Source organism: Rhinatrema bivittatum, chromosome 9 (genome assembly GCF_901001135.1).
Source record: "Rhinatrema bivittatum chromosome 9, aRhiBiv1.1, whole genome shotgun sequence".
Taxonomy (NCBI): domain Eukaryota; kingdom Metazoa; phylum Chordata; class Amphibia; order Gymnophiona; family Rhinatrematidae; genus Rhinatrema; species Rhinatrema bivittatum.
This window is the reverse complement of record NC_042623.1, coordinates 122,588,322-122,605,584: the sequence shown is the minus strand read 5'-3', so window position 1 is coordinate 122,605,584 and position 17,263 is coordinate 122,588,322.

Genomic DNA, 17,263 nt, shown 5'->3' with positions numbered 1-17,263 from the left:
TGGGAGTGATCAATGCCCCAGCCCTTCGTCATGGTGGTTCCCTGAGTTCTGGACTCAAAGACGCCTCCTCTGCCGGCGTGGGCGGTTCTCTCTCACCGCCCTGCACATCAGGCTCCTCGGCTCTCGGGGTACATGCCGGGGAGGTCATGAAACGTGTTATCTCCTGCTGCTGAATCAGAGACGGTAGGGGAGCTGTGGGATACATCCACACCTTCCCTTTTCTTTTAGGAGGCATTGAAACCAAGGAAACAAATTCTTTCCATGAGTAGCTCGGATCCCAACTCGCTCACGACCTCAGCATGCCGCCATCTTGACTCCTCCCTCCTCCTTTTCTTTAGGACAGTCAGATGAATCCAGCTTCCCACCCTTGGCTTCCAAATGATTACATAATGATCCTCCTGTGTGCCTATATGTTATAGGGATTACTGGTAAGTGTTACTCCAGTCCTTAGACTAGTGTTATTACATTCTTGTCTGAGTGCAATGTTGCCTGTTGGCCTAGTATTGCAGTGGTTATCTATTTTTAATCAAGTTTTTTGCTAGTCTGTTCACAGTTGCTTTTGAAAATAATACTGGCAGGCTGATGTCACTGCAGGGGTATATGTACTGTGACGTCAGTTTGCTCTGTTTCCATCTGCTGGTAGAGGTGCATAAGCCACTTGATCTGCATTCATCAGACTGTCCTAAAGAAAAGGAAATTATCAGGTAAGTAGTAATTTCTCATTGTGCTAGATTTGGCTTGAGACACATTAGAATAAGACAGACTGAAGTAAACAAGTAACACTGCACTTTCTTCTCAGGATTATATACCATAGTAGGTGTTTAACAAAGGAAATTGTTGTGTCTTGGGCTAATATAATTTGACTCCAGCCCATGGATTAAGATAGAATATGGGAGAAAAAAAACACCTTTACCTGTGGGTGGAGAAAATAGGAAGGAGTTATGAAAAAATACTAGGAGGAGGCAAGACAAATATTAAAAACTAGCAATTGGGTCTGAATTTGGACTAGAGATAACAGTTTAAATTTCTGTTAGTGTTCAAGGCCTTACAAAATGATGGTCCTGACTATTTAAGAAGGCATTATGATCAATGGACAAGCAGCAGCTGATGAGTCCAGCTATTAAGGATTACTGTTTACAAGTGGCTCAGGCCCAAGCATTTTCATTTGCTGGGCCATAACTATGGAATAATTTACCACTTGCTTTCAGACTTGAATGTGATATACTGATTTTTAGGAAAAAATTGAAGGCTCACCTGATTAGTGATGTTTTTTCTCATGTGAGATGACCTAAATGTATTTTTATTATAAACCATAAGATTGTATTTATTTATTTTTTATGATTTTGTGTTCATTTGTTAATTATAGAAACATATGTAGCAACAAGGCAGCAGGGTATGTAGAGAATTTGGTGATGAATATTAGTTTATATTGGAAAACGCCTATGCATACAGTCATCAAATGGCAGCCCTAAATCGGAAAATGGGCAAGCCAGCATAAACAATTCCTAAGGGCTGTAATATAATCTTCCTCTGCACTCAGGCAGGCTAATTCACATCAGTGGGTTATGCACCTCTGCCTGCAGATGGAGACGGAGCAAAAGTTGACATCCCGGACATATAGTCCCGTCCTGACATCAGCCCACCAGTATTCTCTCTCCAGCAGATGGTGGACATGCATTTCCCTTCTGGGTCTTGCTTGTGGTAAAAATTAATGAAAGGAAAGGAGAAAATAGAAGAAATTTCGAACACCACTTGACCTCCTGAGGTGAAACCAGTGGCTCCATCCCTCAATTGAGCATTTTCAATCCAGGAGCCTGTCCCAGGCATGGTCTTAAAAAGATAAGCGGTTGGAGCCAGACGAAGGCTTGGTGGTAACGGCTTGTGCCCTCTTCCCTCGTAGCCAGAGACCTGTTCACGTTCTCAGTCAGAAGGTCTGAGTTCAGGTACGCAAAAAAAAAAAGGGTATGAGGAGAAAATTTAGGGAGGTTTTTTCTCTTCCTTCCTTACCGGGTCTCCTTCCCTCGATGCTGGTTGTTCGGCATTCCTTCCCCCTTTCCCTCTCAATTTTCTCAGAGTTTAATATAGAGCGGGCGGCAAAGGCTTGGTGGGTTAAGCAGCTGTTGGCTAGGCCCTGCTCATAAGGCTCGTTTTCTTCAGCCGCGTCGAGGGCTGCAGCAGTCTCTGTATGTTGCTTTTTTTTTTTTTTTAAACTTATGGGAGCTCAGCCTTACCTGGCTGAGTACAGTGACTGTCTCTTGCTGCGGGGGGAGAAGGCATGTGCCATCACCGCTGTGCTCAGCTTCCTGCACCCGCGGCCTTTCAGGTGCTTAAGCAGCTAAGACCATGCCAGCTGAAAACCAGCTACCGGACCAAGACACTCATCTGAGGGACCACGGAAATCACCTCAGGAATTCTCAACTGGGGAAGGGACCATTTGGTGTCACCGCAAGGGAGCGGGGCAAATTTATTTCTTTAATTCTCCTTTCTCAAAATGAAGCAATCCCCAGGAGTGAGATGCACGTTCACCATCTGCTGGAGAGAGAGAATACTGGCAGGCTGATGTCACTGCAGGGGTATATATACTGTGTCATCAGTTTGTTCTGTCTCCATCTGTTGGTAGAGGTGCATAACCTACTTGTTCTGGATTCATCTGACTGGACGCTAAGAAATATCTATTACTTCCACTCTAAATTTACATGGGGATTTTCATATTTTCCTTCAACATGGTTATGACCATGTGGTCTCTTTTCTCAATTCTCCACTATTAACAATTTTTTAAAAACATTCAGAAATAAGACCTTCATAATACCAGGCACTCCTGGTATTGAAAGCCTTCTCTTGCCTTATATCTAATCATCAGTCTCTGTGTTCAGTGAAACTTTGTGCACATATTTCTTATAATGTTCATATTTTGTATTTTTCTCTATTTGCAAATAAAACTCTTCAGAATGTTATTTTCAAAGAATATTAGGCCCCCAAGCAGAAAATGACTTATCAGGTTTGCGATGACATTTAATATTGCTGTACCCAAGTCATTACATTGACTTATCTTCTGCTTCTGCATACAGTTCAAGCTTTTTTTACCCACCTACAAATGCATTCACTCTGCAACTTCTCATTACCAATTTTCTCTTCTCTTCCCTATACCCTTCCTCATGATTTTCATTCATTGTGAAAGTCACTCTTATCTGTGCTCTTCTTCTCGAACACCGGCTCCTGACTCTGCGCTTTCTACCTTGCTGTGCCGTATGTTTGAAATAGACTTCCTGAGTTGGTGCATCATACGCCTCTTCCAGCTATATTCAAATTTCCTCTTCCAACTGGGAACTTTGTATCCCTTTCTTCTTGAAGTGTATAAACCTAATGGTATTGTTATGTTTGTCTTATTCTGATCCACTGTACTTGATCTAGATAACTAATTGTAACTCGCTTTGACTCTCAAGATGGAAAAGTGGGTCAAAAACAAACAACGATGGTGATGTAATCCAGTCTAAAAACTCACCTTTTTGAAGCATTTAAATCTTAACCATTTATCTAGAATTAACACATTTCCCATAGACTCTTATTTGTCATGTATGTGTAGAGCCTTACTGGGTCTCTACTAAGAAGCCTATTCAATCAGTGTAGGGAGAGGGAAGCAAACCTCTGTGGGCTGCTGTCTACCTCTATAAAAGGTGGAGACCCCTAGTGAATGTGTGGATTCATAGGGACCAATGTAATAAGCAGCGCTAAAGCTGCTGCAGGTTTTTGCGCATACTTGCGAGGGTTTTGCACACTTTTTTGCCATACTAGCCCGACGGGGGTACATAATAAAGTGTTCAGCGTGAGAAAAACATGCACATAAATCCACTTTAAAAAGTATGGCTGGTTTAGCATGAGTGCATTCAAATGAGGCAATGCGGGTTTCAGCGCGGGTTTCTGCATGGTTTATTACACAGGGCTGTGAGCGCGCATTTTTATGCAGATTTTCTGCACGCATTTCATTTGCATACGGGCCCTTTATTACATCCTGTGGAGGCGCCTGCTTTTGTTGCGTGCACTAAAAAAAATACATGCTGACTACTAGCAGCGATTTCACCACAGGACTTGGCCCATTAGTTTGGTTTTGGAGGAAAGAGACGTGCTTCCATTTAATTTCAGTTTCTTTTCCTTCTGATTTTGTTTTGAGGAATTTATATTCCATTTTTTGATTCAGTGCAGGAGTTTTCAACCCACTCTTGTTTTTTTTTTTTTTTGGATTTGCTTGATTGGTCTTGTACTATTGGACTATATTGAACCTCTCCCTGAGAGATTCAATTACCCATATGAGATTTGGAAGGAATCTCGGATTGCTATCCAGTGCCCAGGAAGAGAAGAAAAGTAGTAAAGGACAAGACTGGCACTCTACCAGTGTAGATCCACTTAAGATATCCAAGGAATATTTGGAAAAGGTGCCATTCAGAGACAACAAAGAATGAAAGAAACCAGAGGAGAATGAAAGAAACCAGAGGAGTATAAGACTTTACTACCAAGTGTTAGGAGCGCCGGCTGCGGCACCCCGCGGCCGGTTGTCATGGCTGCTGGCCGCGGCGGGCCATGACCAGAGTCGGGTCGGCGGTCACAGCAGTAATTTACTTACCGGGATCATTAGGGGCTCCCGCGGTGGAAGACAGACCTGCTTCGTTTCTTCGTGGCCACTGCTGCTGTCTCAACCCGGCCGCATGGTTCTCGGCGGTCCGGCTCCTCCCCCTCCCCCTCCTAGGAGCCGTGCGCGCGGCTGCAGAAGAGATTTAAAGGAGCCATGACCGGATATTGTCATGGCTCCTCCTGGGACTCCACCTCCTGGCTCCTGTATTTAAGGCAAGGTCTGACACCCAGACCTTGCCTTGGAATTGAGGCTCTGTGCTTGGTTTCCTGTGTTGGTGTTCTGGATCCACTCCTTGCTCCGCTTCTGCTCTTCTCCTCATTGGACTGATTCTTTGGCTCCTGACCCTCGGACCGATGGTGGTGATTTTCTGGTATCGACTTGGACTGGCTCTGGACCATTCTCCTTCTTTGCTCCTGGATCGGCTTCGGACCACTCTCCCTTCTGCTCCTGGACCGGCTCTCGACCTATCTCTGGACATCGACCCTTGGACTGGATTGGGACTATTCTTCAACGCATACTCCTGGACTTTTCACGACCTGCTGGAGGCGCCAGCCGTCTGGAACCCATGACCTGCAGGGGGCGTCTGCATCCAGACCATCTTCATTCTTCAGGGAGTCGCCTAAGACCCAGCGGCCGTGTCCCTACGGGCTCCTCCTGGGGGGATCACGAGCTTCCAGGGTGAAGTCTTCATCTCTACATCTTCAAACAGGCCTTGCCATCTGACGGTAGAGACCGACGAGGGTTAACTTCCTTCTTGGCAGTGCGGACTCTACCTCGGAACAGGGGTCCACTCTCCGATTCATAACACCAAGACATCTGATCAGAGGTACTGTAAATTAGGAAATAAATTTGATCCATCATTCCAGCAGTGTAGAGATCCCTAAGGAGGAAGCTTTAAGATTTAAAATTTGGAAAGGTACATTATAGAAGAAACTGCAAAGCCACAAATTTACCCTTAGTAATGTTTGTGTTAAGGACAGCGTGAAGAAAAGGACTTGTAAACAGTACTAATTTCAATTTGGCAACAACCTTTCAGTAAGGTTATGTTGGAACCTTATCATGGAGTCCAGTATTATTATTGATATTGACTATAGAGACTGTAAACAATCAACGAGTCTCCCCTTGTAGAATCCTGGAAAACTGGGGGATAGTGGACAGCATGGGAAATGAACATAACATAAGCTCCAGGATTTGTAAACAAAGGATGGGTGAACAAAACCCTAAGGTACATAAAACATTAAATACTCATACAGAAATGGGAAATATGGGGAAAAAAAGGAAATATTTACATAGAAACATAGAAATGACAGCAGAAGACCAAACGGCCCCATCCAGTCTGCCCAGCAAGCTTTCACACTTTTTTTTTTCTCATACTTAACCACTTAACTGTACACTAATGCTCATAGTATGGGGAATAAAGTCCCAGATCTGGAGACAATCATGGAAGAAGATGATTTAGATATAGTGACTGTCACATAGACCTGGAATATGGAAAGCCATGACTGGGTTATAGTTTTACCCGGCTACAATCTATTCAGGAAGGACCAGGTAGGAAGGAAAAGAGGAGGTGTGGCATTATATATAAAGAATAGTATTAAAGCAACAGCATTGCTGGGCATTCGAGGTAAGGAGGAGGCACTGTGGGTTAATCTAGAACGAAGGAATGGAACATCTATTTATATCGGTGTAATATACAGACCTCCAACACAGACAGAGGACATACATAGAGATTTAATGGAGGATATTCACAGGATTGCTGTGTAAGGGGAGGTGCTGCTGCTAGATGATTTTAATCTTCCAGATGTTGACTGGGACATCCCAACTGCAGTATCTTCTAGAAGCAGGGAGAGCATGGATTCTCGGCAAGGAGCACAGTTCTGCCAACTGTAATGTAACCTACACAGGAGGGGCAATATTACCAACAGGGACAGTATTTCTGATGTTGTAGTGGATGATCATCTGAGAACCAGTGACCATCGGATGGTGTGATTCAATAATAGGACGCAAGAGATGAAGGTTCGTTCTAAGGCGAGGATTCTAGACTACAGAAGAACTAATTTTCTCACAATGGGGAAGTACCTCAAGGACTCATTAGCTGGATGGGAAAATCTAAGGAAAGTAGAAGGGCAGTGGGCAAAACTAAAAGGAGATATCATAAGGGAAAATAATGTTTTTCTTAGGAATGCAAATACAGGGAAGAGGAAAAAGAGACCTTTATGGTTTTCTAAAGAAGTAGCTGAAAAGGTAAGGGAGGAAAGGTTAGCATTCATAAACTACAAGAGATCACAGAAAGAGGAAGACAGGCAACAATATCTGGAAAAAAGAGAAGCTGGGAAAGTAGTCAGGAATGCGAAAATTCTAATAGAAGTAAAAACAGCAAATACGATAAAACAGGAGTCAAGACTTTTTTTTGTAGATATTTTAATGACAGAAGGAAGTGCAAAAGTGGCATTGTGAGATTCAAAGGTAAAAGGAAGGAATATGAAGAGGCTAATGAGGAAAAATCAAAATTGCTTAACAAATATTTCTGTTCGGTGTTCACTGTAGAAGAGCCAGGAGCAGGTCCACATAAAACAAACAATTAAGAACGCAAGTGAGGTAAACCTCAATTTTCAAAACAGTGTGTTTGTGAAGAGCTAAGGGGGTCATTTTCCAAAGCGATCGCGTACGATCACTAAATGGGGGCAGAGTCGGGGTGGCGTCAAGACCAGAACAGGAGGAGTCGGGGTGGCACCAGGGAGGATGCCGCGAAGACATCGCAGACAGCGAAAAGGTAAGAACCCTTTTCGCTGGCTATTTCGCGCCCAACAGCACCACCTTTTATGATGGCACTACTGGGTGCGAAAGCCAGCAGCTTTCGCAGGCCCGCCCCCTGCTTCGCCTCCCCATCCCCCCTGTACCGCGCGATTCAAAGAGCCCGGCGGTATTAGAGAATCCAGCCTAAAAGTAGGTTAAGGCAATGGGGCTGGATGGGTTACATCCAAAGGTATCAAGGGAACATAAAAGATGTCCTGGCAACTCCTCTGGCTGACCTTTTCAATGCTACCTTAGAGTCTGGAGTATTTCTGGAGGACTGGAAAAGGGCAGATGTGGTTCTTATTCATAAAAGTGGAAGTAAGGAGGAGGCTGGGAAGTACAGGCCAGTTAGTCTGAAATCTGTGGTGAGCAAACTAATGGAATCGCTGCTAAAAGAGAGGATAGTGCAATTTTTGGAATTTAATGGATTGCAAGATCCGAGGCAGTATGGTTTTACCAGAGGTAAATCTCTTCAGGTGAATCTGATCAATTTCTTTGATTGGCTGACCAGAGAGTTGGATCAAGGGAGAGTGCTAGTTGAGGAGTATTTGGATTTCAGCAAGGCCTTTGACATAGTTCTGAACAGAAGACTTATAAATATATTGTGCGCCCTTGGTATGAATCCTAGAGCGACTGACTGGGTTAGAAACTGGCTGAGTGGGAGAGGTTTGTTACTACTGGTGTGCTTCAGGGATCGGTCCTTGGTCTGATTCTTTTCAATATTTTTGTGAACGACATAGCAGAATGGTTGTTGGGAAAAGTTTGTCTTTTTGCCAATGATACCAAAATCTGTAACAGGGTGGATAGCCAGGAAGGACTGGAAAACATGAGGAGGGATATAGCAATGGTCTAAGGTCTGGCAGCCAAGATTTATTGCTAAAAAATGTAGAGTAAAGCATTTCGGATGCAAAAACATAATGGAAATGTACAATATTTGAGGTGAAATTCTTTTAAGCACATAGAAAGGTGGGATCTGGGTGTAATTGTATCTAATGATCTTAAGGTAGCCAAACACGTGGATAAAGCAGCAGTAAAAGCCAGAAAAATGCTTGGCTTTATAGGAAGAGGAATGATCAGCAGAAAAAGGGAGGCAACATTGCCCCTGTATAGATCCCTGGTGAGACCTCACTTGGAATGCGGTGTACAATTCTGGAGACTGCACCTTCAAAAGTATATAAACAGGATGGAGTCAGTCCAGAGGGTGGGTACTAAAATGGTAGTGGTCTTTGTTCTAAAGCAGCGATTCTCAACAGGTGTGTGTTGCTAAGCACCAGCAGGTGTGTCGCGGCTCCCAGTGTCCCACTGCCCCGGTTGTGCTTCCCTGTTCCCTGCCCCCACGGGCCAATGGCAAGCCTCTTCCATTCTTCCTGCCTCTGCGCAGGCCAATCGGAAGTTTCCTCCCTTCTACCTGCCAGTGGGAGTAGGAAGAAGGGAGGAAGCCTCTGATTGACCGGTGAGGCAGAAAGAAGGGACATAGCATAGGCTGGGGGGTTTGGGAGGAGTGGCAGTGTCGAAGCAAGGCTGCCACGGGAGCTCATCCCTGTGGTGGCGAACAGGAAACCCGACCCCGATGAATCAAGGCCGCCACGGGAGCTCATCCCCGTGGCGGCGAAGAGGTAGCCCGACCCCGGCCAAGCAAGGCAGCACGGGAGCCCATCCCAGTGGTGGCGAAGAGGAAGCCCAACGGCAGCCAAGCAAGGCCACCACGGGAGCCCATCCCTGTGGCAGCGAAAAAGAAGTCCCACTGGAATAAAGCCGCAGCGGAACTGGAGCTTATCCCTGCAGCAAAGGAAGAAGAGGTTTGACGGTGAGGTCCGGTGCATGCATGTGAGAATGGGAGCCAGGGTGTGGGTGTGAATGGGAGCCGGGGTGAGTGCTGGTGTTTGTGGGTGTGAATGGGAGCCGGGGTGAGTGCTGGTGGGTGTGAGTGGGAGTCAGGATGTGGGTGTGAATGGGAGCCTGGGTGAGTGCTGGTGGGTGTGGGTGTGAATGGGTGCGAGAGTATTTGTGTGTGATTTTGAGCTTGTATACAAGAAAGAGCATGTGTGTGATTGAGAGAGACTGGTCAGGGAGGAGATGTGTTTCTGTGTGTGAGAGAGAGAGACCAAGACCAGTCATGGGGTCTAATTTGGGTGGGTGTGTGTGTGGTGTGTGTGTGTGCGTGTGTGTGTAAATGACTGGTTGTGAGCCCTAAGAAGAGGATTGTGAGGACAGAGCTTCAGCAGCCGCTGCTGCTTGTGGTGTGTGCTTTTGGCCTGCAAGGGAAAGGAGTAGGAGAGTTGCTGGAGAGAGTAAGTAAAAGTGTCTTTTTAAGTTTATTTTTCTTGATTGACTGCCATTTTAATTATTGGGTATTATGTAATGTGTCTCTTTTGAAATATTTAATTGTTATTTGGACAATTTTTGAATAATTTTTATGAGTTTTTAATTGTTGGATGTTATTCTGTTCATCAGCTGTTTTGAAACATTTATTAGTATAGTTTTACAATTATTTCTGTGTGGGGATCTATAGCAGCTTGGCTTATTCTGTTTTCCTAATAGGAAGTATATTGGTGTTTAGGGTCTGGTTTAATATTTGTAGTGTTGCCTTTTCATAGATAGGCTTGTTACTGTTTGAGTGCATGCCATAATGCAGGTGTAACTTTGTGCAGATTAGTTTCTGTGCATTATTGCAGATCCTGGGACTGTTAGGTGCTATATTTGTTTCCATTTCTCCAGGTTTGCACTGCAGAGTGGCTTTTTTGGTTTTCCATTCCAGTTTCTGTCTCCATATTTATAATTTGTGGTCTTACTGTCCTTGGTGAAGGTCGGCTTTACGTGTAAGAACATAAGAAATTGCCATGCTGGGTCAGACCAAGGGTCCATCAAGCCCAGCATCCTGTTTCCAACAGAGGCCAAACCAGGCCACAAGAACCTGGCAATTACCCAGACACTAAGAAGATCCCATGCTGTTGTGTCCATCGGTCTCAGATGGCTTCGACCTCTGTGCCTCACCTTTCTTCCTTCTCTCTCCTCAAGCCTTGGGAAGATGGCTGCTACCGCGTCTTCATGCCGCTTTCTCAGGCGTCCCCGGAACGGCAACGGCGACGGTGTTCGCCATGATTTTCCTGAGGGCCACCTAAGTCTTTATCCATGTCATGGTGGGAACCTCGGGGGCGTCCCCTCCAAGTGACATCACATCCTGGTATTTAGCCTGCCCTTCGTTTGCTAACAAACTGAGTTTAGCAAAGATTGGATTGGATTGGACTGCCTCCAGTCTAAGCTGCTCTGCTGCTTCCTAGCTGCCGTAGGAAGCTCTCTCTCTGCCCTTCAGGGTTATTCATTGCTAACCTGGGTATCCGCTCCGCGGGGGCCCTTATGCTCTCTTTCAGGTACCTATCTGGGATATCGGGTACTCGCTCGAGGCCCTGCTCTCCGTACTCTGGTGCCTACTACTGAACTACTTCTGCCTGCCAGGATCTTCATCAATACAGCTATCTACTTGAGTATTAACCCTGTCAGTCTGTCTCACCTTCAGCGCTTGGAGTCTTCATCCGGGACCTACCTTTGCTACCCGGCATTGCCTATCAAATCTACTCGAGTGTGGGACTGGTCTCCTCTGCTGAGGACCCCTGGACTACTTCTACTGGGTTACTTTATTGCTGTCCGCTTCCCGGACAGTACCACCGAGTTGTATAATAAATACAAATTCTCTGTGTCCTCGTGTATAGAGTCTAGCCTAGTACTGCGGTTCCTCACGGGGCTCCTCCCCATGGGAGTGGCCATCACCGCAGTACTCAAGAATCCACTCCAACACCTCAAAACCATAACAATTGCTACTGATGCAATTAATAGCAGTGGCTATTCCCTAAGTAAACTTGATTAATAGCCGTTAATGGACTTCTAGTGTGTGACGGAGGTGAGGTATTTTACTAACATGTAGACATTTGTATCAATCTTATTTGTTGTGTTTTCTCAATAGGATATGCATTACTGGTAAATTACTGTCTTTTCATAAGGAAGGCTATTGTACCTAGCAGTAAAGGGAGTTTGTTTTGCTTTCAATGAGATGTCATCAGAACATCTTTTTTGTATGGTAAGTTGTATGGGTATTGCCCTAGTTCTGTCTGACCCATTGCTGGTGGTTAAGGGGGTTCCTGTGGATACAGTGTATGTTTACATATAGCCCCGTGACAATCACATGTTCAGTGTGTCACGCATGTGAGAACCATCTGTCAGGTGTGTCCCGGCTGCTCTAAAGCATATGGGGTAGACTTAAAGATCTAAGCATGTATACCCTAGAGAAAAGGTGAGATAGGAGAAGGTGTACAGAAGGTAAGTTTTTTTCAATGAAAAGGAGGCTCTAGAACAAGGGGGTCATGAGATGAGGGTGAAAGGGGGTAGATTCAGGAGTAATCTTAGGAAATATTTCTTTACAGAGAGGGTGATGAATGCATGGAACAGCCTCCCAGCGGAGGTGGTGGAGACAAGAACAGTATCCGATTTCAAGAAAGCATGGGAAAAATAGAGGAGGTCTCTAAGGAAGTGATGAGACTTATAAAGCTAAATGAATTGGATGGATGGGCAGACTGGATGAGCCATAAGGTCTTTTTCTGCCGTCATGTTTCTATTTACTCTGTGCCTTTGGACTCCAAAACAGTGTTTCAGCCCAGGGGTTACATATGTTTGTAAGCCCCATGGAAAATGAGCTGTCTCGCATGTGTATTTTTACAGCACTGCTTATGTCTAATAGTACTTTAGAAATAAATAGTAGTTTGCTTTTGCTACCCTTGAGTATTTTTTGACTACCTATGTATTGAGTTCTCTTTTCTTTGCAGCCACATTAGAATCATTCTGTGTTACAATTTCTGTTCCTAAATTGTAATCCAAAGTGTGACCACTCTTTTCCTTTCAGTTTTCATGGCTAGTTAAATCAGATGGAAATATTTTATGAGAAGTGTTTCACATTAAAGGAAGTGCCCTACTTTCCCTCCCATCACCTTCCTCCTGAGTTATTTCTATTTAATCAAATAACCAATGCATAGCCTGCAGCTAAGTTCCAAAGCTAAAGTTGGAAAATTTAGATATTCTTTTTTTGAGCAGGGTCATTATTTAAGCCATAAGATTGATAGTAAAAAATAATATTCATAGAACTGTTTGCAGTTACAATTTAATTAGGAATATGCAAACTCAATTACAATTTTAAATAAACTTTATTATTCTGGAATGTTTCTGAAAGCTTCTATGTGCAAATGTGTTAAATGTTAAATACACTTACATTAACACATCAAGTATTTTCATTAGAGTAGTAAAAATATTTTATAAATATGTGTATAAGAAGTTAAATTGAGCTTTTTATTAATAAGCACATACTGGGTCAGACCAAAGATCCATCAAGCCCAGCATCCTGTCTCTGACATTGGCCAATCTGGTCACAATTACCCAGTAGGATCCCAAAGCATAGATACTACTCAAAAACCCACATCCACTAATTTATTCATTATATATCTCTAAACCAGAGTAAAAAATTCACAAATATTCTATGTAGACAAAAATCCTTCTATATATGAAAAAAATGATGAAAAGTGGTTGTTTCATAAACATCAAGGAGTACCATCCAGGTTACCCTCGCTCTTGCTTTTGATCACGAACAAACCACCATCCACCTTGTGTTTATTTATTCATTATTTTCTCAAAAACTTCAGAATCCATTGTGAATAATTGTCTAAAAAATGGGAACAGTTCACCACTTGAATATTTTAGGAGGCAATGTTTTCATTAATACCAATCACTTCCCATTTATTATGCTTGTTGTTCTCAACGAAATCAAAGAATACTTAGCTCAATCCACGCTGTTAAATAAGTTGCTGAGGAAAAAGTCAATGGTAGAGCTTTAGCCTGACATCGCCAGATTTCGAAATGTATTCTTCTTCAGGGGAAACCGCTTATCCACAACTCTTCTCAGCTCACCAATATTCTATACCATCAATTTTTGTTCTTTCATCTTTCTTCTTGCTCGTTGAACGCTGCATATATCTTCTTACAAAATGGCGAACCTAAGTTCCCATTCACGGCATCCTCTTTTAAAAGGGACAAAATCATGTGATCTTTATTGACGTCAATGGAAACCAGCCTTCCCTTTAAACACACAACACCAATCGAAACATCAAAGTAATGATAACCAGTCAACCTGGTCATTCAGTCCTGCCGGGGATTCTGTTTTCAATTTGTGGATCCAAAGTTGTTCTCTATACTTGAGAAGAGCCGCTGTGTCTGCAAAAATAGTTGTACCAACAACTCTATCAATCACCGTCCACATTAAATCAACAAAATTATGTCCTTGTTCAATACAATGCCCCATCAATGGTGCCGAAAGTACCTTGTTGTTGATTCTAGACTTATGATCCATCATTCGAAATTTGACAGCTCTATTTGTTCGTCCTACATACACCTTAAGGCAACTGCATACGACTATGTATATTACATTATTCGACATACAATCTGTCAAATAAGTATGCCTCACTTTTCGAATGGTGTTTGGATCAACCCACAAATCTCCTTCAATAGTGTTGTCACATACTGTACACTATCCACATTTCTGATGTCCTCCTCCCAAAGGTGCAACGGCACTGTTCTTCTTCATGCTCGCTTTTACTACCTTATCACGAATGTTAAGACCCCATGTGGTCGCAAACATCGGCATATCCTTAAAGACCTCATGAAACGCCAACACATGCCAATGTTTTTTTACCTGAGGCAATTATGGCTGAAGCTGAAGTACTCTGTTGCAGTACATAGACCAACCGGTCCTGCTCTCTTCGGACCCTATATTGTAAAAGCTGGGCACGATCGCTATATTTCACTCTATTATAAGCTTGTCTGATTACTTTAGAGGTATATCCCCGATTTTTAAATCTGTCAGCACACAAGATTGTTTCTCAAACTCCTCTTTCGAAGAACAAATGCGCTTAATCCTAAAAAATTGAGAGACAGATAACCATTTCTTGATTGAAGCAGCATGATGGCTATGGTACCGCAATAAATTATTTTAATCTGTGGCTTTCCTGTTCACCGTCGTTGTGAATTGTCGTCCTTGAATCTTTACCAACTCATCTAAATAGGCAATGCAAGAATCACTGTATTGATGGGCGAAACATAAATTATTATCCAATGAGTTAATCCACACTATAAACTCATCTAATGACTCTTTTGAAGAATTCCAAACTATAAAGACATCGTCTATATAGCAGTACCATCTAATGATCTTCGACCACCATAAATGAATTTATCTTCGAAATTGTCCACTTATAAGTTAGCTACTGAAGGTGCAAGCGATGAACCCATCGAAATCCCATGGTCTTGGTGAAAGAACTCTTCTTTGAAGCAAAAATAATTGTTGAACAGGACTAATTTTGTTAATGAAATTAAAAAATCTGCCGAAATTCTAGATGGCCCCTGGTTTACTGATACGTTGAATCATCATCAGGGGCTGTCTAGAATTTCAACTGATTTTTTAATTTCATTAACAAAATAAAATCACTTACTTGTGTGTGTCGGGATTTACATGTGTAAATCGGTGTATTTTAAAACATATGAGCATGAGTGAAATTACTAGGTTAATTAGACCACCAGTTTCCCAGTCTTTCCCCAGGTTATCGAGACCCTCCTAGTTCTTCAGTCTGAACTCCCTCATGTTCACCCAGACCTCCCACCCAGTCGGTACTACACAATATTATCACTTATGCCAGATAATTAACAGGTTGCAACAACATGCGAGTAAGTTGGAAAATGTATGCACGTGTCTTTTAAAATAGCAAGTTTTGTGATTAACTGTTGGTCCCATTCAGAAATGCCCCTAGACCACCCTTGTTTACATGTTTATATGTGCCCATGAAAGTGAAAATATGTGTCTATTTTGGACATTTATAAAATATCGACTACATGAGCAGGGGCTATTTATGCGCACGTAATGTTTTGAACATTTGCCTTTAATAATCTAATCAGAGTAATACATAAAAATGTGGTGCAATCTTATGGGTCTATATTGCTGTTTATAACTGGTGAATCATCCTTGCCTTGGGATGGGTGGAATGGTGCCCCGGGACAACCTTTCATCAACCCTCTTAACCTCCTGGTTTGGTCCCATCAAGATATTCAGTAGGGCTCCACTACAAATGGTTGCTGCTACCAGGGCTATATTAACTATCTAATTACTATAACACAAAACAAATGCAGATATATTTTATTTATTTATTTATTTAAAGGCTTTTATATACCGATGTTCATGTACTGGTACATATCACGTCAGTTTACATAGAACCAAAGTTGGAAATTACATCGAACAAGAGGTTACAAATAACAGGGCAAATAACAGGGCTAACTTGAAAGAGATTATAGAAAAGGTGAGAACGATTTAAAATTATTATTACAAAAAACACATAGTAAATAACAGTCAAGCTCGGATTAACAAAAGCCTTCTTAAGCCAGGGTGCATATTTTAGTCCAATTAACTGGCGAAATTATGGTTACGGCATCATATATCTGGCATGGAGTAAGAAAAACGTGAATCGGAGACCTTTAAGTGAATGCCTTTGTGAAAAGCCAAGTTTTGAGCTTCTTTTTGAACGTTCGACAACAAGTTTCTAGACGAAGGTCCGGGGGGAGAGTATTCCAGTGAGAGGAGCTGGCAGTCGAGAATGCTCGTTTCTTGAGCAGTGACTTGGCTGGAGGTGCATATAAGGTGCCTAAGTAGCTGGTTCTGATAGTTCTCAGTGAAGCGTGAGGACGAAGTGGGTCGCTTAGATCTAGCGAAGTTTGGGAATGAATGGTCTTGTGGGTTATGGTTAGTACTTTGAAAATGATTCTAGATTTAATAGGGAGCCAGTGTAGGTTTTTTAAAATAGGTGTGATGTGATCTCGTCTACTAGAGTTGGTTAGAATCCTGGCTGCTGAGTTCTGCAACATTTGTAGTGGTTTGGTGGTGATAGCTGGGAGGCCAATCAGCAGCGAGTTGCAATAATCATATACTCATTAATACCACAAAACCTATCTAATTCTGCATTTCCAAAATGTCTTTTACTCTCTCATATACTGTGTTCATAACTAACGTGTGTAGCTAAATATTAATAACCTTACTATACAATTATTGTACATTAATTACTATACAGATATAGCAACTATTAAGACTATGAATCAAACTGAATTTATTCCACATCCATAAAGTTAATTCAAATTAATAAAGTTAATTAAACCCTGTACTCTTAATTAGCTCAGATTAATTCAATAACTTCCATAAAAAGCAGCTTGCAATTTCTTCCCATTGCTGATCAACAATGGCAATCTGTTTCAGTTCTATGCTAGTTCTGCTTCTAACAATCCTGCTCAGTACCTGCAGCAGCTCCCCTGATATACTGTCAGGCTTTTCTTGGCTGATTCTGTTGTCAACTTGCAGCCATTTGTATACCCACAAAGGTTCTTTTCAATTGGTTATCAAAGCTTCTGCTCATTACCGTCTACAACTGGTTTGCTTATCTTTAATCCTAGGTATTCAAGTGCACAACACAGCAATTATTCTACTTTGTTCATTACCATAAATAACACAAGGTTCCAAATTCTACGTTTTCTTTTAACAAGTGATGTAACATGATGACGTTTTTTAAAGGCCAATCAACGCATTCTAAACGTTCCAAAAGCAATTGAATGTCTAAATTTAGTCAGCACTCTTTTTTTTAATTACATTTCAAATGTATTAAATTTCCTTTAAAATCACTAATATCCTGTGAAAGGGTAAAAAAAAAGTCGGTGTATTGAACTATTTTCTTAAATAGAATAAAACTTTCCCAACCAATGTATTTTTATAAT